This window comes from Hippopotamus amphibius, chromosome 1, assembly GCF_030028045.1.
Source record: "Hippopotamus amphibius kiboko isolate mHipAmp2 chromosome 1, mHipAmp2.hap2, whole genome shotgun sequence".
NCBI classification, from domain to species: domain Eukaryota; kingdom Metazoa; phylum Chordata; class Mammalia; order Artiodactyla; family Hippopotamidae; genus Hippopotamus; species Hippopotamus amphibius.
The window spans coordinates 55,367,976-55,395,547 of record NC_080186.1 but is presented as its reverse complement, the minus strand read 5'-3'; positions in this window follow the sequence as shown (position 1 = coordinate 55,395,547).

Genomic DNA, 27,572 nt, shown 5'->3' with positions numbered 1-27,572 from the left:
TATCAATTCTCCCTCCTAAGTTACTCACTATCTATATGCGACCAGCCATCCCCTCTACTTTGTTTAATATGGCAATTGTATCTTCTCTCTTTAATATCATTCTAACTCTGCATCCATTATCTCTTGAATCCATATTCCACACAATTGCCAAGGTGATCTCTCAATGGCCCCAATTTGATCACTAATTTCCCTGCTTAAAAATCCTTCAATAGTCGTTTGTTTTCTTATCATATAACTGTGATCTGGCCCCTGCCTGCCTCATCTACCACCTCTCCACTCTTTCTTTCCCTTACCCCTCAACAACACAAACCTGCTACTCCAAACACCTGCAGGCTCCCAATTTCATCATGTGGACCCCATGCTGTTCCTTCTTCCTGAAGTGTTTTTGTCCCTTCCTCTACTTAACTCTCATTATTCCTTAGTGTTGTTTTACTTGGTACCACTACTCAGATTATGAGCCTCTTTAAATTATCTCATTTATTGTCTTATCTTTGAATTCTACCACAATTCAAGGTACATAATGAGCCCTCAGTAAATATTTGTTGAATAGATGAAGCAAGCTAGAAAAACCAGGTATCATTCTCATGCAGGTAATGACAACTCCTCAGCCTAAAATAAGGTCTTCCTTGAAAACAGTGATTTTTGTCAATGCATTTTTTGATTCTTGTCGATGCAACTTGCTCTCCTAAGTTCCCTCTTTGGAACACCTTTGGTGAATAATGTTTTTATGCTATGTCTTAAAAATTAAAGCAGCCACATACATAGAGAGGCCCACTGAGAGACACTAATGAGACATGACTAAATTAGTATAAATGGCTCAAGTAAGGAAGTAATTAAGGTTAACATAAACTGTAAAATATTAAAGAACAGTTTACAGTCTACCTGTAGTTAATCGTTTAAAATTGCTGCAATGTCAATAAAAGAAAAACTCCAACTCATGTAACCTAGGAAAGATTATAGGTCACAGTAAATATGCTTGCGGAACAATGAATCAGGAAAAGAAAATTCAAATTATATAAAGCCCTTATGCAGAAGGTAAAACATTCAAACTTCAACTCATTTTCCTGTTGCCTAAATGTCCTGTACTTGCAAAAACATTTTCCATCACCTTGACAGTTTCCTTTTATATACAAATTTTATTTACCTGAATTATTAATGCTGCTTTTGTTTGTGCCCACACCTTAATTTTTCTCTCTTCATTCACCTGTCATGAGTGATGAACAAAATATTTCTTTGGGAAACTGGGTAGTGTCACCAATGTTTTTGTACTGGTAAGGGATTATTCTGTTTTCCCAGTTTTTTTAAAAAATGAGCATTTCTCCTTTTTTATAAATTGTCAGTCACTTAAATTATACTTTAAACTGTATTGAATGGATAAAAGATAGACTTTAAAGTATGGACTGTGTGGCAGAAAACATGGTACATAGAGACTCCAGGGAGCAAGCAATTCATAATATGAAATATGTGCCTTCAGGAAAAATTCCTCAGGCTAATGATAGCAAACAGCAATGAGTATTGTTCATGAAAGTATTGTTTTAGTTGTACAGCTAAAATCTTCATGTTTACTAGCATGACTCCCGCATGGCACACAATGTCTATGCGAAAACCTGTTTGATTTAGCCAGAAGTTTCATGAAAGCAAAAGTCGTGGATAGAAATACTCAAGGGTTGAGATTATAGCAAGACAAAATACTCAATTTTAATTGAAAAGGAAGGGGGTGATTAACAGTCTTTCAGATCTCTTAAAAAAATGTACTTGTAGTTTTCTCTGTTTCATTTTACAATAAACTAAACTGTAATTACTGCAAAGAAAGAGATAGCAAGTCAGTCTTTTTGCGAAAGTTCCTTGCAACTCTTTAAGAAAGAAAAATGCCTCACCAACTCCCACTGAAATCCCAAAGATTCAGTTGAGATATTAGGAGACCATATGTACAAACACTCCATGATTTCAAACAGACAAGCTCATTGGGAAGAAAAAAGTTTTGTCTTTGATTTCTTTTAGAATGATAAAATGAAAGGGACGGCAATACATATTTTAAGCCCTGTGAATTCACAATGGGGCTTTAGAATAAAGAGGTAAAAACCTTTGAACTAACAAAGGTCCATCACCATGCACTTTTTTTCTCACAAGTGCCGTGTAAAGGAAATTATGCTAGATGGAGGGACCAGCTGGCTTTTGCCACTACACCTTTAGTAACATAACCCATTTCCAGACTGCATCAATCTAGCCAAAATGGATCACATCACTGACTCCTCTTGGACCTCTCCTCTTATCACATGGAGCTGTTTTTAGTCCAATGCCCCAAGAAAGCATTCACTCACTGGCTCACATCTGAGTGTCTCTTTGTACTAGCCCAAAGCCTGAAGTCTACAGGCTGCATTAAGTTGATTAAAGTAGTCCCAGAGACTACCTAGGCTTTTACGCTGCCCTTAGATTAAAGACAAAAAAAAAAGTCCCCTTCTGAGGATGTTTCAGTTTTGGCTGGGAGGTAATTGGTTGAGGCATTGGGTTTTCTGAATTTTTTTTATTTTTTGCTGGTTTCACTTTATCTTCTCTGTAATTTTCAGAGGTCAACAAAAACACAAAGGCTCTTATATCAGAAAAAGAGAGGAGGCTTTTACTACTACAAATGATTTCTAACTACTCCTTTGTTCCAAAAAGACAGCAGTTACAGTGGCTGAAATTTCAGAAGCCATCACTGCATCCTGATAAAGCATCATCTTCGGCCCTAGAAAAAGAGCCTTACATAAGTATCAGTAAGTTCTCTAAACGTAACTGGATGGAAATCACTCCTCAGTCAAATTCAAAATCTAAAGGAAAAACTGGAGGCCAAAAAAAATTAAGTAGTCTACGTGCAAACCAACCATAATAAACACATGAAAGAATCAAGGAAACGAAATGGGACGCAGTACAATTTGAGTATCTATTTTCTACCATACCAGGAAAAGGTAAAGCATAATGGTTAAGAACATGAGTACAAGAGTTGAACTCCTGGGTTATTTAACTAGTTTCACCAATTGTGTGACCTTGGGGAAGTTACTTAACCTCAAAAGCTCAGGTTTCTTATCTGTAAAAATGGGGATAATAATACTATCTACCTCACGGGGCTGTAAAAAAAGAGTTTAAGAGAAAAGTATCTTAAGTATTTAGCACAATACCTGGCATATACACTACATGTATTCAATACATTTTAACAATTATTGTTATTCCATGTGAAATATTTTCTGCTGCTCAACAAAGCAAATTTAGAAATTGCATACAGTATGGTTTGGGACTCTAGATTTAGTTCTGGCTCTGCCATTTATTTGCTGTGTAATTATAAGCAAGTTTTGAAGCCTCAACGTCTTCACGTGTAATACCAGACGAGAGATTTGTGTGTCCAAATGCCTTCTCAACAGCACCGCTCTATATGATCAAAACTGGATTACTGCTATTTCCCCAAATCCTGTTACATTTGGCCAAAAGTTTTATTTCTCTTTCCTAACCACACATCTCAATAAACTTCCCCATTTCTGCAAATAGCACAGCCTTTCATCAAGCTATTGAGGCAAATACCTCAAAATCACCCTTTATATCTCTCTTTTTTTCATATCCTATATCAAATCCAACATCAAGCCAACTGGCACCTACCCACAATATATATCCAGAATTTGACTACTTCATCTTACATCTACAGTTGTCTTTCTAGTCCAATTCACCATCATCTCTGGCATGGATTACTGAAATAGCCTCCTTGCTGTTGAATTGCTCCCTTATAATTATGAAATAGCCCTCTTATCTCTGATAATGCTTCTCAGCTTACTTTGTCTACTTTGTCTGATATTAGTAAGGCTATAACAGCTTTCTTTCACTTAGTGTTCTTAAGCTTACCTTTCCCTGTCCATTTACTTTTAACCTTTCTATGTCCTTGAATATTTGCATCCTTTATACTTTGTAAGCAGCATATAATTGAGTTTGCATTTTTATCCAGTCTTACAATATCACTCTTTTATATGGAGTATTTAGTTCATTTACTTACAATGCAATTACTAATACAGTAGGTTTATAGTTATGGTTTTACCATTTGTTTTCTATTTTACTTTGTTTTATATTCTTTTTATTCTCCTTTCCTTCATTTGTTGGATTAATCAAATATATTTTTTCATCTTTTCCTCTGTTAATTGGTACTATTTTTTTCATTGTTCTTGCATAGTTTACATAGATTATATCATGCATATTTGAGTTATTACATTCTAGTATAAATTATTACTTTTATTATGTCCCAATACAGCTAGAACCTTAGAATACTTTAATCCTATTTATCCTCTCTTGCTTTTTGCATTATTTTTGTCATGCATTTAATTATACATCAATTTAATACTCCAAAAGACATTACTATTATTGTTGTATACAGTCAATATCCATTTCTATTTACCTACATATTTGCCTTTTCTTGTGTTCTTCATTCCCTCTTGAATTTATATACTTCTCTCTGAAGAACTCCCTTAACTATTTCTTTCAGTATAGACCTGGTGGGAAAAAGAATTCCATTTTTATTTGTCTGAAAATTTCACTTTACTTTTTCAAATACATTTTCACCAGGTATTGAATTGTAGCAGTTATTTTCTTTCAACATGCTAGATGGCATTCCATTGCCATCTGACTCCCATGGTCTCAATTGAGAAATCATATGTAAGTCTTATTGATGTTCCTATAAAAGTAATGTCATTCTCTGGCTGAATTTAAGAGTTTCTCTATTCGTTAGATTTTTAGCAGTTTTATATATGCAATGAAAGGTATTTTCATTGTATTTATACCACCTAAATCTATGGATTTATGTCTTTAATAGTTTTAGAAAATTGCTAACCATGAACTCTTTGACTATTATTTAAAGTCTATTCTCTCTTCCTCTCCTTCTGGGACTTCAATTACATGTCCTTTTCAGAATGTTCTACATTGCTCTTATCTGCTTCCCCATTATTTTTCTCTCTGTGCTTAAGCTTGGGTGTTTTCTATTAACCTGTGTTCTGATTAAAACAAAAACCATAGAGCCTTCAGATCATGTTATCTTCCACCAGAAAGGCTTTCCTCTCTGAGAACAGCAAGGACAGCTATTAGGGGAACTAATATTCTCAAGCCAATCAGGGGATTGAGCTGGATTGGGGTTGTGATCATTTTGGTAAAACTCAATCTAGTTATGCATGACCCTAGATGGCTTTCTAGGGCTTTTACTGTAAACTGGGAGGACTCTGATTTTCCAAATCTGAAAGATGGAGGGAGATTCAGTTCTGCCCTTCAGAGGTTTACAGCTTATTTCTTTATCTTCCTACTCCACATAGCTTCAAATGTGGCAAATGTCTTCATGGGAAGATCAGTTATGTGTCTGAGACTCCTTAAGTCTCCAATTTTGTTACTGCAGCCCCCCAAAAGTCAAAATTTCTGCTCGTTTCTCTGCTTCCCAGAAATGGTCTTCTGCCAAAGGTCAGGTCTAGATTTTGACCTCTCGCTGCATGCAGATTTAGTAAGTATCCCAGATGAAAAGTACCTGTGAATCAATTCACCACTCCTTCTAGGGATTTCATCCCTTGTCTATATTGTTTTGGAGCCCTCCTCCCTGGAAGAGTCTTTGTTTCCTAAGTATCACAAGACTATAAGATATTTCACTCTACTTTCAGGAGCTCTCAAACTAAGCTTTTTAATCTCCTGTGAAGCCTCAAAGTTCAGCAGGTGTCTTATGGGGAAAATTGGCCATGCATTTGAGATCCCTCCAATCTTGAATTTTGTCGCTCTGGCTCCATATAACCACTAAAACCTTTATTTCCCCAGAAGCAGCCTTCAGCCTTGGCCAAATTCTGATCCTTAGGCCATGCCCAGAATCATCAAATGCCCTCAGGGGGATAAATGGCCCCTGATCATCAGCTTCCCTCTTTGAAATCAGAGTCCATCTTATCCTCATTCTTCTCATAGCTATCTGGTGCTTTTCAAATTATCTTTTGAAGTTTATCCAGATTTTTCTAATTATTTTCAGCAGGAACATTGCCTTGCCACAATCTACTGCTTCATGCTCAGAGGCAGAAAACTACATAAAGCTCCTAACAGCCTTTTCTGCTTCCACACTGGCCACATGGTAGGCTATTAGCCACACAGAAGCCAGGATGATCCTTTTAAATCACAGATCAGATCAGATCAGATCACACCCACTGCACTCATAATAAAAACCAAATACCTTATCACACCTTCAAAGACCTAAGTATTCTTACCCTGATACTTCTCCAACTTCATCTCTTAGCTTTCTCCTCCTTGTTCACCATGCTCCAGAACGGTGAACTGAATTTAACTACTAGATTTTATACTGTGGGCAGGTGCTCCAGGCCTTCTAGCTATTTTTCAAGAATGCTCACTGGAAATCTGTTCTTGTCCCCTGCTCCACTCTACCTCATAATATAAATTCTAGGAGCTCAGAGACTTTGTCTACTGCTTCAACCATTTTACTCCCAGCACCTGAAATAGTGCCTGGCCATATCATAAGTGCTAGATAAATACTTACTTAATAAACGAAAGAATGAAATTGAAGCTGCCTTGGCTGAAATGTGGCTGGGGTTCTGAAGTCCTGCCTAACAACCTCCTCTTACTGCCGATGATAGCCTAGATAATTGGGAATTAACTACATATTTTTAATGAAAGTTGAACTAAATTCTTAAAGGAACCCTGAAACATGTCCAAAGCAAGGTGGGGTTCCAAGTATCACCCTTTGGAAATCAACTGAATCACTGAGATTCCTTCTAGTTCTAACAATCTAGTCAAAAATAACGTTAGGAGAAAAGCTGAAGCTGAATATCCTAACAGGCCTACTTCACTGATACTTCTTTTTAACAATAAAAATATAGATGCCATAATAATCAAGAAGCTGAATATTAAAGTTAAAAAGATCAATAACTATGTACTTACTTTGTAGCTCCTACTTATTTTCCGGTGAAACCTTTTCACTTTAGTGACAGGGTTTGAGAATCCAATCAATTAATTCTAGGATCCCCTCTGAACAAAAAGGACACTCTTCTCCAGAATGCATTAGAGTCTACATAACTAGATACACTTGTAGCAATTTCATGTGTTTGCAGTTTTGCAATTTGGGTTTATTAAAAGCTTAGGCACAGAGTTACACAAGTTTCATTTGCAGGTGAGAAGGAAAAAAATAAAGTGTTTCTACTGACCCATGCTCTACTTTCCCCAAAGATGAACTAGGATTTCATGTTTACGGAACTTCACGAAAATAATGACTAAGCAAGAACCAAATGAGTCTAGTCTCTGTAAAGAATTGCATTTCATCAAAAGAGGTCATTAGTAATCACTCACACAGTCCTGGTATTTCCTTCCCACCTCTACAAAAAGTATCAATTTGCTCTCTCTCTCTGGGCAACTTCCCAACATTCCTCAAGACAAGATTTCCCTGAAGTACCAGCTCAGAAGGCACAAAGGTTGTTGGCTATACCTTTGGTACCTATCGCTTCTCACTGTGATACATATCTTTCATGATTCCACTGTCCCAGGTAAGGCATGATTTGGTTTTATTTGCTTAAATAAAATAACATAAAAAGAATGAGTTATTATAAAGACAAAACTTAATTGAGCTAAAACTTAAAATGAACAATAAGTACCTTAGACTACGGAAAAACTATTTAGGGATAACCTAAATCCATGCCCAGAAGGCAAATTCTTTTATGGGTGAGATTATGCAAATTTTCTCTGGTGTTATTCTTAGCTCAGCTTATTAGTATCATCAAATATTATTGTAACACACTCATAGGCCATGGCTAATACTCTACATCTAAAAGAAAAATTCAAGGTAATTTGAGATTTACACAAATTCTACTTACTTTTCACAGTTAATATTGATGAGTTTAACTTCAAAGTATTCATGTTAGATATAGGTAATTACCAACTAACAAAACACCTGAGAATTTTTCATGCTAGAAGAGCTAGATTTCTCAAAGACACAGATGATTTCTCCTCACATTAGCCTTTAGGATTCAGATACTTAAAATGCTTCTTACTTCTGGGATCAGGTCAAAGTTGAAAACACTTTTGTCTCTAGATTTTTAAGAAGCATTATCACCAAATAAATAAAAACTGGTACTTTTCACTTCTGAGCTTTAGCCTATATTTCAGAAGTTTCAAATGGTACCCAGCAAATCAAATCCAACATATAAATGAGTTTTACTTGACCCACACAGTGGAGTTTTTTTTTTAATTTGAATTCATTGCCAACACATAAAAATCAGGAAATGTCACTTAAAAAATCCAGGTGCCCCGCTTCCTCTTGAAAAAGGCTGTTATCAGCTATGCCTTACACAAAGAATCAGCCTAAATGGTAAACGGGGCTGACATCCAACAGACACTCATTTGCCACGCCAGGTATATATCCACTAAAAGGAAGGCGTATCGTTTTCAAATTTGCACAAAGGTGCTATACAGTCTAGCAATGACACCATCCCTGGGCCCCCCCCCCCACACACACACAGAAGCAATCACCTGGAGGATTTAGACAAAGGATGTAGGTTTGAATTTACTAGAGTCCCCACCACTCTTATTATTACCCTCTTGCTTCACCATATTATGAGACCTGACTGGTTTTTCTGTAGACATTTGAGTTGACAACTTTTGGTCACCATCAAAAGGAAATAATACTTTTGGTTTATTCATCTAACTAACTTAAGTTTAGATTCACTTTGCAGAGGTAGGTTGTTCAGCTCCTGATACCAATACAAATACTCAGCAATTAGGCTTTACAATCAGATAGTTCAGGGTAGCTGTCTAACACTGGGGAAGTTATGGGACTTGTCTAACAATTTCCTAATCTGGAAAATTACATTAATATTACCTACTTTGTAAGTTTGCAAATTAAAATGCAGATTAAATGAGATGACATGTAACATAATACTTAGTGTATATTAGGTATTTTTTATGTAATTTCATGTTAACTGCTGAAATGATATCCTCACCCTGACCTTGAAACAGAAACCTTATTAGTTATTTCTGGAATCATGAATATTTGTTCAAACTTATCAGACTATAAAGCATAAAACATGAAGGTGGGGACGATGTCTACTTTTCATTATTTTCTCCTCCTCAACATTCTCACATGGTAGGAACTTGAAATTTGTTCGCAGAACAAATGAATGAATGAAATTACTGTCCAGGCTGCAATGGGAATTGGGAAAAGAATAAGATCCTTCTGCCTCCTAATCCAGCCACAATTTCCAACATGAATCAGGGGATACAATTAAAATAAGATTCTATGCCAAATGAAAGATAAATGAAAGATGCACTTGACCAATGCAAACAAAATTAAGCATTTGCCTTGGGTTGACATAGATTGCCTGGACATTTAAACTGCATAATATCATAAGGCATTAAATCCAAAACCAGGGAGAGTCCAATTACCCCCACCACCAAAAAAAAAAAAAAGGCATAAGGAGGCTATTAATGGAAGCACTAACTCAGGGCATGTGATCCAGAAACCCACTGCAAAAGAGCTGCAGACTGTCACTTCCCAAGTGGCCCCAGGAAAAATTTTAGGGTGACAGATGACTGGAAGATATATTTAAAGATAGGAATTTTTGGAGTCTATGGATGTCCCACAGGCAGTCAATAAAAGAATGGGCCAAAGGCAGAGTTCAATGACTCTTGAACACTATCTCCTCCTTAAAATAATAAAAACAAAAAGCTGGTACACCCCGAAGACTAACTTACTCAATTGTCCTCTGCCTGCAAAAATACACTGAGACTGGCAGGATTTTCTCAACAGGGAAAACAAGGTAGTTGACACCCTCTAATTAGCAACTTGAATCTAAAATGTAAAGGCAAATGAGATTTGGTTTTCCAAACCTTTTTTTTACAACAACCTATCGGTATCATTCACCCTCCCACTTACTTTCCTTTGAAAACATGCAAGACTGGTATAATATACATTAGTGATCTAGGTTCCTCATTTTTATATTAGTACAACTGGAAAATGTGATGCTACCTCTATGTGTGTAATGTAGCACAAAGGTATGCTCACTGAGGCATACAACCAGAATGTGTCAGTTCAGAGGGGAAAAAAAATCTCCTATCTCTGGCAAAATATTTTACACTAAAAACTATAGCTATTCCAATGCAAGACTTACTAAGCGATATTCCCAGGGGGGTAAGGGGCTTCATGTTGCAATAAATACCTTATTGCAAAAGGTCTGTTTTGATCCACCCTCTTTTTTTAAAGGATGATGAATTTTTGGGAAGTTCAAAAACTGGGCAATTTGTGATCACATATTTCCTAATATGGAAGGTTCCAGTGGCTTCACTTTAATCACCTAGATCTTACGCTGTTGAAAAAAATGAGTTAGATGCTGCTACTCTGATACATAAATGCTTTGTTTTTAACGAAAGAAAAGAGATGTTTCTATTTCTACCAGTGGAAGGGCTATGAGCAGAGCTGCCACTCGGTGACTCCTGTTACTTGAGTAGGTGCCTGTAAAGGGCCAGGTGGTGTTTATGCAGATGACTGAGCAAGTTACAATGTGTTCTTCCTTTTGGATAAAACATTAGTGTATCAGATGTGACAAATCAGATGTTCATCTTCCACACTTCTGCATTATTTTACATTGAGAATTAGAGGATGTGCTGGCTTAGCTTTTTGCTTTTGTCTTTTGGGTTTTTTTTTTTCCTTGAGAATAAGTTCATAAATAAAGTTCTCTCTAAATTCTGCATAACCATAGTCTCACAGAATAGCTAACTGGCTAGGTATTATGATAATTAAAACTAACCTGCATTGTACAATACAAGAGAAAAAGTACAGGTTCTGTGTAACAAAAAGCATGCCATTCGTATACTATAAGAGCTATCTACATATTATTCATTCCTATTCTCTTGATGTCAGGGAAAAACATCATGTTTTCATCTTGACATCTTGAGATGAAGCACCTGATGCTCCTACGTTCAACTAGGAAATTAGCATTTTCTGAATGCAAGGTTCAAAACCATTCTCCACCATGCACAAAACAAGAGTCTACTTCCAGTCCAAAGGGATGCATGTCTTTTGTAGATTACATAAAAAAATTTTAAATCAGACTTCAAGAGAGTTCCACAATAATTTTTAAATATATAGATAACTTTCCCACCTCCGGAATTTACAGTGGCATTGCCCCCACTTAACATTATCATGCCTTCAAACCACTCCAACGCCCCTTGGCTACCCTCCACAACACCACTATTTTGTCCAAGAAAAGACAGTCAGAGATTCCCGACAGATTTCCAATAAGAACAACTGAAAAATTAAGCTGTTTTATATAGCTGGTATCTTTATTTCCAGAGCTCTTGCTATGAATTCGAATATCACTCTGTCGCTAGTGAGAAACTAATAGAGTAAGGCAAGCGAATAGCTTAAGGGCTCTTAAAAGTTGTATTAATGCTCTTAATTCATGTATCCATTCAACAAATATTGAATTTCTACCATATGCAGTTTGAGATAAGACTTTTTTCACCAGGAGACAAAGAGGGCGGAGTTATAAATGCCATAAGAGAAATATGAGTATACTAATGAAATTTCAAAGGGTAGGTGGAATCAGAGAAGAATTTATGGAAAGCATAATGTTTTTAACTGAGCCCTGGAGAAGGATGGATAGACTCTAAGATATGAAGAGAGAGAGTGAAGTAAGAGGACGGAATCGTGATTCCAGACCACTTAAGTGATGTATTGCTGTTGTGTGGCCACAATTAATAATACTTTTATTATTTAAAGTAGTGATTAATATGGTTGATATATTTTATAAAATATATTTGATATATTTTAATATGTTGTATTTATTATTAAAATGTTAATATTTTAGCATTATATTTTAATATGTTAATATTTTAACATGTTAATACATTTAATTTATTATTTACTAATAACTACTGATAATTATTATTAAATGATAATTAATGTATTTAGTGATAATACCTATTATGGTAGCTCCCACTTACAAAGCACTTTTCTTCATGCCACACACTATTCTAAGCTGTAGAGTAACTCAGTTAACTCTCACAACAATCATGTGAAGTAAGTACTATTAGTATTCTCATTTTACAAGTAGAAAGATAAGAAGGATTAAGTAGCTTGCCCAAAGTCACTACAAGAAGGCGGAAGAGCTAGATTTTAACAATGTTGTCTGACTCCAGAGCTCATGCTTATATTGGCTACGCTCTACAACTGCAAGACTAAAGACCACAGGATCAAGTGATATAATACATTACAAATGCAGAATGTCATACTGTTCGGTTTTTTTTTTTACTTCTTTCTTTCATCCCCCCTCCCCCCATCCCCCACCACACACAATCATCTTTAGCATCCTGTCTCTCCTACCTTCTCAATATCTCTAATCCACTTTCATTCCCCTTCCTATTGCCACTGACTTTTAGGTTCTCTTCATCTCCTATCAAATTATTACTAGAGTTTCTCTTTTCCAATTCATTCTCTCTGCCAGCAGTTATGGAATATCATAATAATTTGGGGGACATGATATAAATAATTTGCTCCTGAGGATAGTTTAGGTTACAAGTTTGTAAAATACATAACCAATGAGGGAGTTGAGTAAAAACAATGTAATTTGCCAAAGTCACACAGCTATTAAGTCCAAGAGACTGGACTTAAATCCAAGTCCACCTGATTCTCAAATCACTATTCCATCAGCTAGACCACTCTGCTATTGTTTTTTGAACCCCAACTGTGAATTCCACATTAAGGCAGACACACTACATGCATTAAAATTTAATTCTAATGGAAACTTCCATGAAAAGTCTTCCCATAAAATCTCCTTTGTAACCTTCCTTACAGCACTTTTATAAGTATGTTTTGTAATATCATTATTCATATACAACTGAATCTTCCCCTACTCTCTGCAATATCAGTTCCTTTAAGTCAAGAAAGATAATATTGGGACTTCCTAGGTGGTGCAGTGGTAAAGAATCCGCCTGCCAATGCAGGGGACACGGGTTCGTGCTCTGCTCTGGGAAGATTCCACATGCCACGGAGCAACTAAGCCCATGCGCCACAACTATTGAGCCTGTGCTCTAGAGCCCGTGAGCCACAACTACTGAGCCCATGTGCCACAACTACTGAAGCCCACACGCCTAGGGCCCATGCTCCACAACAAGAGAAGCCACTACAATGAGGAGCCTGCGCACCACAATGAAGAGTAGCCCCCGCTCTCAGCAACTAGAGAAAGCCTAGAGAAAGCCCATGTGCAGCAATGAAGACCCAACGCAGCCAATAAATAAGTAAAATAAATAAATTTAAAAAAAAAGAAAAAGAAAGATAATATTCACCTTGATATCACCTCAGAACCTAGTAAAGTGTCTTAACATATGCTAGTTGCTCAAGAAATGATTCCTGAATAAGTAAACACATAGTAGTCTTGGATAATTCAGAAGCTGTTTCAGAATCATCATCATCAACATCACTCAATATTACACTATTGATAACATGAGGGAAAACACAGAGAACACTGGAATAACTAACTTCCACTTTGGGTTACTGTATCAGTTTTCTATTGCTGTGTAACCAGTTACCACAAATTTAGCTACTTAATACCACTACACTTACTAATCTCATAGTTTCCATGGGCAGGAGTCCAGGCACAGCTTAACTGGTTCCTCTGCTCAGGACCTAATAAGGCTGCTGCCATGTAAGCCACGCTGTGTATTTTTCTGGAGTCCACATGGTAATTGGCAGAATTCAGTTCCTTGCTGTTGTAGGGCTGAGGTCCCTTCCTTCTTGCTGTCTATCAGCTGAGGGTCACTCAGCTTCTAGAGGCCCTGCAGTTCCTTGCCATGTGGCCTCCTCACAGTATAACAGCTTAATTCTTCAACTCCAGCAGGAGAATCTGTCTCTCTCCAGACTGCTAAAGTTAAGTCCCATCTAATCAAGGGAGTTATTAACCTTTGCCATGTAACCTAATTAAAGGAGTGACCATCTTATAGTCACAGGCCCCATTTATGTCTTTATTGGCCACTGGTATCAGGGCTGCTCCCTGAGGATGTAAATCCCCACACTTTTCAGATATCCTTAAGCAAACTAAACACCCACAGCCTAAGAGCAGCATTCTGACAAAGCAGTGCAGGCTCTGGCTGTCAGCAGTGAAAACCTTTGGGAGTCAATATGAACAAAATACTAAGGGGATCTGAGGAAATAGTGGGACATTAACATCATCTGCTACATAAACTTTTGATAAAAGTTTTAAAATATCACAGTGAAAATTACATCATTTCATTGTAAAAAGAATTACATGAACACAATTACTCATTTAATGAAATTATGTAGACTTCTGGTTTTGGCAAAATGATAGGCTAAGTTAATATGGACCCTCCCACATACACACTATAATCATATAGAAGCACTGAATAAATGTGGAAAGAAGGAATCCAGGAGAAAGCAATTCTTTAAACCTCTGTGTGAAGCCTTGAATTGAATCTCAATCTGAACATGCATGAAATCTACCAGAATCAGCACAGCACTGCAAAGTCTCTGAAAACTAAACTGACATTAGAATTAAGCCCACAGAAACCAGGTCAGGACTTAAAGTCTAAATCAAATAGTGCTGACTGCTTGCTTAAAAAAAAAAAAAGGCCATTCTCGAAAAGATTTTCACTGACCCCAGAATCTCATAACACAGTATTTAAAAGACCAAGAAACAATCTAGAATTACTTGACATACGAAGAACTAAGAAAATTTAAACAATTGAAAGGAAAGGGCAATCAACAGATACCAACAGTGAAATGAATCCCAAATGTTGGAATTATCAAATGAAACAAAACAAAAAAACTATGGTGGCTACTATAACCATGCCATATGAAGTAAGGGCAAACAATCTAGAAACAAATGGAATGATAGACATTTTTATGAAAGTAACAGATGTTACAGAATAAGAATTAAAAGAAAATTCTATAGCTGAAAAATACAGTAACAGAAAATTTAAAATTCACCAGAGGGACTTCCCTGGTGGTGCAGTGATTAAGAATCCACCTTCGAATGCAGGGAACACTGGTTCGATCCCTGGTCCAGGAAGATCCCACATGCTGCGGAGCAACTAAGCCTGTGTGCCACAACTACCGAGCCTGCATGCTGCGACTACTGAAGCCTGCGCACCTAGAGCCTGTGCTCTGCAACAAGAGAAACCACTGCAATGAGAAGCCCACGCACTACAGTAGAGTAGCCCCCACTCGCCACAACTAGAGAAAGCCCACACACAGCAACGAAGACCCAATGCAGCCAAAAAATTTTAAAAATTATGTAAATAAATAAGTAAATAAAATTCACCAGAAAGATTCAATAGCAGAATGGAGATGAAAGAAGAAAGAGTCAGTGAAACTGAAGGTATATCAGTAGAAATTAGCCTATCTGAATAATAGAAAAAAAAAGTTTAAAAATAAACAAAGCTTCAGAGACCACTGGAACAATATTAAAAGGTCTAACACTTATCTCAGTGGAATCCCAGAAGGAGAGGGGATAAAAAAGAATGGTACAGAAAAATAATTGAATAATGATTAAAAATGTCCCATATTTGGTGAAAGGCTTAAATTTACAGATCCAAGAAATTCAGTGAACCAAACAGGATAAACTTAAAGAAAACCACACCCGGACATATCATAATGAAAATACTGAACACCAGAGATAAATTTTTTAAATCTTGAAAGTAGCCAGGGAAAATCACACTACATACTGGAGGTGGGGGAAGGGTTAAAAGGGATTTTAATTATTTCAGCTTTCTTATCAGAAACTATGGAGTCCATATATGTATAAATGAATCACTCTGCTGTATACCTGAGACTAACACAACACTGTAAATCAACTATATTTCAATTAAAAAATTAGGAAAAAACCCAGAAATTATGGGGTCCAGAAGACACTGGAATTATGTTTTTTGAAATACATATTATTTTATTTTAAATTATTTTTCAATCTCCTTGTATTCAAATTAGAGTGCCTTTATTTATATTTTCTGTAAATTTCATTCCAGGATCTTAAAAGAGCATTACAGAATCCTTGTTATAAGGGACAGTGGTACTCATAAGGCTGAGAACCATAGGTTTAGAAGGAAGTGGGTGTGTGTGGTTTGGCTCCTTATGGGCTCTCTTTTCAACTAAGAGGGAACTTCAAGGTCTGTTCTCCACTAGCTCTATCTCTATTTGGTGGATATATTTAATTCTGGAGCAAGGTCTTTAAAAGTCCACTGTGGCTGTGCATCAAATCATATCTCTAATGCAACTCTATCTCTCAGGCTCCTTTATCTACTTTTGAACTGCTTTGGTGCCTACCTGTTGAAATCTAGGCCACTTCAATCATTTCCTGTCACCACCTGGCTGAGAATACTGCAACATCCATGGAATCTGCTACATCACCACTCATCATAATATCTGTGTTCCAGATTCACCATCCTGCCCCAGGTGAGGCCAAAGCCAGCAACCTTCTGCCAAAATCCTCCTGTGTGCCTTAGCCAAGGCCCACTGGGAAGCCAGCATATCCTTCCTCCTTACCCCAGCTGCCCACTGCCAGGGCACAGCCATTGAGCTCTCCACTGCTCCCACCTGGGCAGCACTCAGCTTGGCCAGGATTGCCATACAACTTGGTGAGCACACATGGTGGAGACCCCCAGCCACATTCCCTGGCAGGGCCCCTGCACCTGAATGATATTTTTGAAGTGCTGAAAGAAAAGAATGTCAACCTAATTCTGTATCAAAAATATCCATCATCCAGCCATCCGGCCATATATGACAAACCCACAGCCAACATAATACTCAACAGTGAAAAGCTAAAAGCCTTCCCATTAAATTTTGGAACAAGACAAGGATGCCCACTCTCACCACTTCTATTCAACACAGTATTGGAGGTCCTAGCCACAACAATCAGACAAGAAAAAGAAATAAAAGGTATCCAAATTGGAAGGAAGAGGTAAAAGTGTCCTTATATGCAGATGACATGATGCTGTATGTAGAAAATCCTAAAAACACCACAAAAAACTATTAGAACTGATAAACAAATTCAGGAAGGTAGCAGGATACAAGATTTACATACAGAAATCTGTTGCATTTCTTTCTTTATAGTAACAATGAAATATCAAAAAGACAAAGTAAAAAAAATCCCGTTTAAAATCACATTTAAAAAAAATACCTAGGAATAAACCTAACCAAGGTGAAAGACTTATGCACTGAGAATTATAAAACACTGATAAAGGAAACTGAAGATGATTCAAAGAAATGGAAAGATATCCCATGCTCTTGAACTGGAAGAATTAATATTGTTAAAATGGCCATGCTACCCAAAGCAACCTACAGATTTAACACAATCCCTATCAAATTATCCATGACATTTTTTGCAGAACTAGAACAAATAATCCTAAAATTTATACGGAACCACAAAAGATCAAGAATTGCCAAGCAATTCCAAGGAAAAAAGAACAAAGCTGGAGGTGTAACCCTTCCAGACTTTAAACAATACTACAAAGCTACAGTCATCAAAATAGTGTGGTACTGGCACAAAAACAGATATATAGATCAATGCAACAGAATAAAGAGCCTAAAAATAAACCCATACACCTATGGTCAATTAATCTTCGACAAAAGAGGCAAGAACATACAACGGAGAAAAGGCAAACTCTTCAGAAAGTGGTGTTGGAGAAGATGGACAGTGTACATAAATCAATAATGAAGTTATAACACTCTCACACCATACACAAAAATAAACTCAAAATGGCTTAAAGACTTAAGTATATAAGACAGGACACTCTAAAACTAGGAGAGAACACAGGCAAAACATTCTCTGACATAAACTGTACCAATGTTTCCTTAGATCAGTCTCCCAAAGCAAAAAAATAAAAGCAAAAATAATGGGACTTAAACACATTAGCTTTTGCACAGCAAAGGAAATCACAAACAAAATGAAAAGAAAATCTACGGACCGGGAGAAAACATTTGCAAATGATATGACCAACAAGGGCTTAATTTTCAAAATATACAAACAGCTGATACAACTCAAAAACAAACAAACAAATAACCCAATCAAAAAATGGGCAGAAGACCTAAACTGACATTTCTCCAAAGATGACATACAGATGGCTAAGAGACACATGAAAAGATGCTCAACATCGCTAATTATTAGAGAAATGAAAATCAAAACTACAATGAGGTATCACCAGTCAGAACGGCCATCATTAAAAAGTCTACAAATAACAAATGCTGGAGAGGGTGTGGAAAATGTAAATTCCCACTGTTGGTGGGAATGTAAATTGGTACAACCACTATGGAGAAGAGTATGGAGGTTCCTTAAAAAACTAGAGTTACCACATGATCCAGCAATCCCACTCCTGGGCATATAGGCAAACAAAACTATAATTTGAAGATACATGCACCCCATGCTATGTTCATAGCAGCATTATTTACAATAGCCAAGACATGGAAGCACCCTAAGTGTTCATCAACAGATGACTGGATAAATAAGATGTGATACATATACACAATGGAATATTACTCAGCCAAAAAAATAAAAAAGAATAAAATATTGCCATTTGCAGTAACATGGATGGCCCAAGAGTTTATCATACTACCTGAAGTAAGTCAGACAAAGACAAATATTACATGATATCACTTATATGCGGAATCTAAAAAAAAAGATACAAATGAACTTATTTACAAAACAGAAACAGACTCACAGACATAGAAAACAAACTTATGGTTACCAAAGAGGAAAGGGGGGTGGAACAGATAAATTAGTAGTTTGGGATTAACTGATACACACTACTATATATAAACTATATAAGCAACATAACTTACTCTATAGCACAGGGGACAATATTCAATATCTTGTAATAACCTATAATGGAAAAGAATCTGATAAAGAATATATATATATTATATATATATGTCTGAATCACTTTGTTGAAACGAACACAATATTATAGATTGACTATACCTCAATTTTTAAAAAAAATTTCTTTAAAGAAAAAAAATCCAACAGAATGAAGATGAAATAAAGACATTTTTAGATGGAAAACTGAAAATTTGTGACTAGCATACATGCTTTCAAAGAAATGCTAAAGCAAGATCTTCAATTAGAATGAAAGCAATAACAGAAGGAAACTTTGAAGGTCAGGAATAAAGGAAAAGCAACAGAAATTGTAAATATTTGAGTAAATAAAATAGATTATTCTGCCTCTGCCTAAAGTTTGTTATAATATGTATGATTGCTGAAAGCAAAGATTGTAACACTGGTAGAATTTCAATGTAGATAGATGTAATTCATATGACAACCACATCAAAAATGGGAAAAGGTAAAGGGACCTAAGGTTTCTTAATTTTATCTGAAATGGTAAAATATTAATTCTAAATAGATTGTGTAAAGTTTGATATGTAGATTGTAATCCCTAGAGCAACAACTAAAAGAAAAACCGTACAAAGAGATATACTGAAAAGCACTACAGGTAAATGAGAATGGAATTCTAAATATTCAAATAAATCAAAGAAGCCAAGAAGCCAAAAACAAAGCTATGAAAAACAAAAGGTATGAACAGAAAACTAAAACAATAGTAAACCTAAATCCAACCATATCCAATTACACTAATTGTCAATGTTCTAAACACATCAATTAAATGACAGAGATTGTCAGATTGGTTATTTTTAAATATTCAACTATATGCTGTTTTTAAAAATCCATCTAAACCTAATGACAAAAAAATACATTAAAAAATAACAAGACAGAACAGAATGTACCATGCAAACACTAATTTGTAAAAAGATGGCATGGATATATTAACATAAGACAAAGAAAATATTAGAACAAAAAAAAATTGCCAGAAACAAAGAGGGAATTTATATACTGATAAAAGAGCCAACTCACCAGGAAGACCCAACAATTCTAAATATGTATGCACCTACCAGTGCACTGATAACCCTTCTTTCATTCCTGATGTTGGTAATCTGTGTATTCTCTCTTTTTACTGATCAATCTTATCCATGTTTTAATTTTTTTTTTTTGGAAGAAACAGCTTTTGGTTTCATTGATTTTCTGTTTTGTTTTTCTATTCTCAATTTAATTGATTTTTTTTCTCATCTCTATTTCCTTCCTTCTGCTTTCTTTGGTTTAGTTTGTTGGTTTTTGTCTTTTTTCCCCTAGCTTCTTAAGGTGGATGCTTAGATCATTAATTTGAAACCTTTCTTTTTCTCAGATGTATACATTCAATACCATAACTTTCCCTCTAAGCATTGCTGTAGTTTTATTCCACAAATTTTGACATGTCATTTTTTTCCTAATTAATTCAGTTCAAAATATTTTCTAATTTCTCTTGAGACTTTTCTTTGACCTATGTATTACTAAGTAGTGTGTTACTTAATTTCCAAATATTCACAGATTTTCCAGATATTCTTCTGTTATTGTCTTTTGGTTTAATTCTATTATGGTCACAGAACAGAATTTGAATAAGTTCAATTCTTTGAAATTTAAGAATGTGGTCTATCTCAGTGAATATTTAATAGACATTTGAAAAGAGGACTTCCCTGGTGGTCCAGTGATCAGGAATCTGCCTTCCAATGCAGGGGACATGGATTCCATCCCTGGGCGAGGAACTAAGATCCCACATGCCGCAGGACAACTAAACCCGCAGGCCACAGCTAGAGAGCCCACATGCTCTGCAGCCTGCATGCCACAACTAGATAGCCCATGCACCTCAATGAGGAGTCCACACGCCACAGCAGAGGATCCTGTATGCTGCAGCTAAGACCCAATACAGCCAAAAATAAAATGATTTTTTTTTAAAAGCCAATTCATTAAAAAAAAAAGACACTTGAAAAGAATGTGTATTCCATTGTTGTTGGGTAGTGTTCTATAAATGCCAATTAGGTCAGATTGGTTGGTAGTGTTCAAACTTCCTTTATATTTGCTGCTTTTCTGTATGCTTATTCTATAGTTTACTGAGAGAAGAGTATTGGAAGTTTGCAACTATAATCGTGGATTTGTCTATGCAATCATCTTAATTAGTCTGGGCTGCTATAACAAATATACCATAATTTGGTGGCTTCAACAACATACATTATTTCTCACACTTCTGGATGCTGGGAATTCAAAGATCAAGGTGCTAGCAGATCAGGTGTTGGGTGAGAGCCTGCTCCCTGGTTTACAGATGGTTGTCTGCTTGTTGTATCCTCACATTACCCAATATTAAGATGTGCTATAAAGCTACAGTAATCAAGATGTTCATGAACAATGAAAGCACAGACACATAGATCAATGGAACATTATAGGAAGCTCAGAAATATATCCACATAAATATGGTTGATTGACTTTTGACAAAGGTGCAAAGGCAATTCAATGGAGAAATGATAATCTTTTTAACAAATGGTGCTGGAACAACTGGATAGCCATATGCAAAAAAAAAGAAAAAGAAAAATCAGCTTACACCTAGCACCACATACAAATGTCAGCTAAAAACTGAATTAGAGGTCTACCTGTAAAACATAAAAATATAAAGCCCTTAGAAGAACACAGCTTAAAAAGCCTTCATGACCTTGGGTTAGTCAAAGCGTTTTTAGATAGGACACCGAGATACCAATCCATAAAAGAAAAAAAACCATAAGTTGGGCTTCATTAAAATTAAAATATGTTGTTCTATAAAAGAAACCATAAAGACAGAAGACACGATATAGATTGGGGGAAAATATTTATAAATCACATATCTGACAAAAGATTTGTTTCCAGAATATAGAAAGAACTCACAAAACTCAGCAATAAGAAAGCAAACAGGGAACAATGGAAATCCCCTGGCAGTCCAGTGATTAGGACTCCGCACTTTCACTGCCGAGGTCGTGGGTTCAATCCCTGGTAGGAGAACTAAGATCCCACCACCACACGCCACATGGTGTGGCCACAAAAAAAAGAAAAGAAAAGAAAGAAAAGAAAAGAAAACAACCTAATTTTTTTTAATGGGAAAAAGATATGAATAGATACTTCACAAAAAGAAAGCATATAAATGTCAAACACATGAAAAGATGTTCAATATCATTAGACATCACGGAATTGCCCATTAAAACCACAATGAGATACCATTAGACGTACATTAGAAAGACTCTCTAAAAAGAAAATACCAAGTGCTGATGAGCATGTAAAGCAACTGGCACTCTCACATATTGTTGATGGGAATGCAATATGATACAACCACTTTGGAAAACAGTTTAGTTTAATTATAAAATTAAACCTATGCTTACCATATGATCTAGAAATCCTACTTCTAGGTATTCAGCCTACAGAAATGAAAACTGATGTTCACACAAAAACCTGTACGTGAACGTTTATAGCAGCAAAATTGCCAAACTCAGAGCTCAGTAGAAAAAAGCTGTCTTTTCCACAGGAAAAGACTGCATCCAACGACTAATTAGTTGGGGGATACAAATACTTAGGCTCCTTGTTTCAACTGAGACAATTTCACAGGGACATCTCAGCCTCTGTCAGTTGAAACTTCTGTTTTGATTGCATCAGAGTTCAACTTCTCCCAACTTTACCCAATTCTGCTTCTCTCACCTTTCACAGGTGTGTCTCCTGAGAGCACCCCACAAGAAATCTCCACATATAAATCTCAGAGTCTCAGAGCTTGTTTCCTGGGGAACACAACCAGTGATATAGTAAAATCAAATTTACCTACAGAGAGGAAGAGAAGAAAATGGGGTTTGGGGCAAGAATAGGAAAAAGTTAATAGGCTTAAGCTGGATATGTTTTATTATTTTCTTCTCTTGTATGTTTGAAATATTTTACAATTTTTATCAATATATGCATGTCTTCAACAGACACTGCGAGATATATCATGGTAATTTAAGCCAAATGTCTCTGCCAGTTATGTAGTAATTTCTAGAAAATTCGTATTATGTAATGTAGGTAATAATCTGGCCCAACCTTTGACTATTGAAATGTCAAGCGAAATAGTCTACACATACCTAGCTAATTTTTCCTGAAAGTCACTTGTAAAAATATTTTTAAAGTTTAGAAAAATACCACTTAATTCTTCAGTAAAAACTAATAGAATAAAAAAGAATATTTTCAATTTTCACAAGACCAAAATGATAAAGCTTCTTTTCGTTGTTTTCCATAGCAATTTAAAAGAATAATAGTATCAAGAAGTTCATATTGCATTTTCCATGTATTATTTTAACAATACAATGTCTTTAGTTATAAATCCCCATGTTACATGGCCACATGAAAATGAGTCTTAATTTTACTCTTTTGACTAATTCACATATTAGCACTCGGGCCCATTCAAATTACAGGATGGCAAGTCAAGAAACTGGTAGGGGAAACTGCTATCTTATCACTTCACAGAATTGAAGAAGCTGTTGGCCATGTGAATCATCAGGGGACAAATTCGCCCTCTGCCTCCTCACCCTACTCACAGACTCTAAAACTAGCTGAGGACACTTGAAAGAGCCTGCTTGGTGAGAAAATTCTTTTACTCTTTCTGATGTGCGCGCGCAGGCACACACACACACACACACCCACCGTTTCAAGTTCATGAGCCTGCAGCAGAGTGGGTCTGGAGAAGGGAGATGATCCCTAAAACGCTATATATAAAAGTTGTCACAAAAAAAAAAAAAAAAAAAAAGCTGCCCACAAGAACTGAACTTCCAGGAGTGCAGATATATAAAGTGAACGATAGATTAACCAAAATTCTGTGTTTGCAGAATAGATTAAACATCAAAAAGAAAAGAGACCAAAAAAAAATTCTCCTTACAGTGAAACTTTTTGTTTAGTTCTTATTTTTAATGCTTTCCCACAGAGAATAGAATATGAAACCAAGGAGCCCAATCTTATCTGAGAGATGGAACATTAAAGGGCATAAGAAAGAGAACTGAAGAGTTATTCAGCGGACAAAAGATTGAAGAGCTTTGGTGGGGTGTTTTGTTTTTTTTTTTTTTGGAGGATGACTAAAACTATAGGAGCCTGAGGGAAAGAGTAAAAAGTCTTGGATAAAGGCTAAGACTGGTAAGAAAGACACACTAGAAAAGGGGAATGGCTCAGCAGTGGTAGCCAGCGGCCATTTCAAGGGTTGCCATCTGCTGCCTAGGATTGGAGCTATTTCAGTGATTGTTTCCAAGCCTATGTTCAAAAAACAAGGCAATGTCACCAGAAGAAATTCAGATTATCCCAGGAAAACAGAACATTTGGGTCTGCCAGCTCTGGTAAGTGACCACAAAGTAAAGCAAACTCTGTCCAGATCTGCATGTCTTACTAAGGAAACAAATTCCAAGGCTCTTGCTTTCAAGGACTTTCTTATCCTGTACAGGAGAAAAGACATCTTTATGGGGTAACATATGATTTTTAAAAACCATAGATTTATATCTACACTTAACTACTGTTGCGTAACATGTAAGAGTTAAGTACTTGAAGGGAATAGAAAAAAGTAAGGAAGAAGTAAATCTGACCAGAATCGGGTAAAGAACAATGGGTAAATGATTCCAGAAGAGGTAAGTTTTACACATTTATCTTGTATATGGTAAATGTCATGGCTGCATGGAGAAGAATAAGAGGAAACTGTAACAGACAAAAATATTGTCACCTTCTAGAGTTCCAAGGCAGACATGAGAATAGTATGCTTGAGACTAGCCTTGCTTAAGCATTTGTTAAATGGATCCAAAAGAGTGCAGTCTCAAAATGAGGCAGTTGGAGGTTTCACACGTGTAGTCAGTTTTTATTTGGTGAATAAATAAATTAATTGTAAAGAGGCATGATTAGAGCTTTAGGTACAATTGAGAATGGGTTAAAACTGTCAACAGCTATGAAGATCCTGAGATTTTACCTCACTTGCAAGCTGACAAGTTAGCCTGCAGAAGTCTGAGATCCTGCATCAGAGACAAAGGTCCTAATTGCCCATGGTACCGCCAGCCAACAGAATTATTTTTTGTTTCAGTTACCCACCGAGTAAGTGCCATGGGAGTGATACAGAAGGACCAAGTGAATCCTGCACACACAGTAGGTTTGCATTACAGCTGAGGGATATTGAATTTATGGAACCCAAATCTTTTACAATGGGCAGTAAGCAAACCTGTCCAATCTTTGCTCCAGAGAAAGATTATTTTTATTATACTGGACAGTAAGCAAACCTGCTTCCTTGAAAAGATCATCCAGAACAAAAAGGTAGTCAGTGTTTCTGCTCACAAGATATTTTAAAACCCAAGAGACCTATGGGGAATTGTCTCTGTACAAGTGGAGGATAGAATGACCCACAGAATGAGTGCACAGGGAAGCAAGAATTCAGAGATGAAGGAATATACCAGAGTGGTAAATACAGTAAGTGAAGGGAAAAAGAAAAGAAAAAGGAAGGAAGGAAGGAAGGAAGGAAGGAAGGAGAGAAAGAAAGAAAGAAAGAAAGAAAGAAAGAAAGAAAGAAAGAAAGAAAGAAAGAAAGAAAGAAAGAAAGAAAGAAAGAAAGAAAGAAAAAAGCATATAGCTTCTCTGCAGAAGAATCTGCAAAAATGTATTATGATCTGAGGGCCTGAATCTTTGGAAAAGGGGATGAAAGGAAAGAAGTAGGAGGGAAGGAATCACACAAAACTACTCTGTATTAGTTATCTATTGCTGCATAATAACTTACCCCAAAACTTAGTGATTTACAACAATAAACATCTATTACATCATATACCTTCATGGGTCAGGAACCCAGGGACAACTTAGCTGGGTGGTTCCGGTTCAGAGTCTCTCAGGAGGTTGCAGTCTAAATGTTGGCTAGGGCTACAGTCACCTGAAGACTTCACTGGGGCTGGAAGATCTGCTTCCAAACTTGATCATTCATTCACACAGCCAGCAAGTTAGTGCTGGGTGTTCTCAGGAAGCCTTAGTCCCCCATCACATAGACATCTCCAAAGAGCCATATAAGCGTCCTCATAGAATGCAAGCCAGCTTCCCCAAGAGTGAGTGATCCAAGAGAGCAAGGAAGAAGCCACAATGCCTTTTATGATCTAGTCTCAGTAGACATACACTGTCACTCCTGGCATATTCTATTCATTAGAAGCAAGTTACTAAGTCCAGCTCACACTCAAGAGGAGGAGAATTAGGCTCCACATCTTAAAGGGTAGAATATCAAAGACCTTGCAGATATGTTTCAAAACCACCACACACTCCAATTTTATGTACGTGACATGGTGATGGAACATATTATTATCAAGCAATAAATGATTTCACTATTAGTGAGATGGTAGTTGAAACAAGAGACAGGTCCTAGAGTAGGGCACAGGAAGATGAGCTTCTTTGGGTATGCTTGAGATGATGTACCCAAGTTGCAAAATTTCACATTTGTTTTTTAAAAAGCAAATCTTAAAGTTAAAATTTATATTTTCTGCTATTTTTTTCTCCTTATCCTATCACTAGTACCTAGTGCTTTGTACACAGATAATTACAGAAATTTTTGGCTTTATTTTGGTTTGATTCTAATGCAAGTTGATGCTCCCATAGCAATTTTTAAAAAGCAAGTGCTGTTGTCCAGGCAGAGGGGAAAAATTGATCCAGATGCTGAGGAGAAAATTGTGTTGCTCTCTAACAGAGATCTATTATACTGAGGTTACAATCAGTTCCTTTCAGAATCACAGGGTTCTTGTGGCCAGGTTGAAGAGATAAAACCCTCTAATCCATGGCAGAAGTCAATTTTCTTCATACTTTTTGGCTTGTTGTGTAATAGCACCATGGTGATTAGATCTTTATTTATGCAGGTTACTCAGACAGGGTATAAGATGAGTGAGATTATAGTCAAGAATACCAGGTAGGATTCTATTACAATATCCCAGGTAAGAAATAATGCAGGCAGTCACACTGAGAATAAAAAAGAGGGGAACGTTTCAAGAGAGATATCTGGGATATGACACTAGAGGCCAGAGACGGAAAGGAATGAATGGAGGAAAAAGTCAGGTATGTCTGGTTAGGGTGACCAACTAGTCCCAAATTTCCCAGGACTTTCAGAGTTTCATCACTGAAGGTCTCATATCCTGGGAAACCCCTCAGTCCCAGACAAACTGGTACATTCCGATACCCTAAGATAGGACTAGCATTCACTTATAAAGAATATAGGAGAAGGAACATTTTTTTCGGTGAAAAATACATTCCCGTGTGAACATGCTGAATTTAAGATAACTATAGAATATATAAGGAGAAACAAACTGGAAATGCATTTTTAGAACCCAGTGGGAAGTCTGGGGCTGGATGTGGAAGATGTGCAGTCATCATATGAGAATTGGTGGCATGCAAGAGGATGAGAATCTCTCAGGGAAGCTAGAGAGTAAAGAGAAAAGGGGGTTAAGAACAGGACTCAGGTCTGAAAAAAAAGTGAGGGGTGTGGATGCTAGTGAAAGAAGAAAACTCATCGAAAGAGACCAAGAGAAAGGTGGGGAAAAGGAAACAGTGATTATCCCAGAAACTAAAGAAAGAGGGAATTTTTAGATCTGAAGGGAGGACAAAAATGACAAATGCCGAATAGAGGAGTCCACAGGACCAGGGAATTAGGTCTATTGCCTGTGGTGATGGAAAGTGGGTGATATCAGGAGTCAGCACCAGAATCAT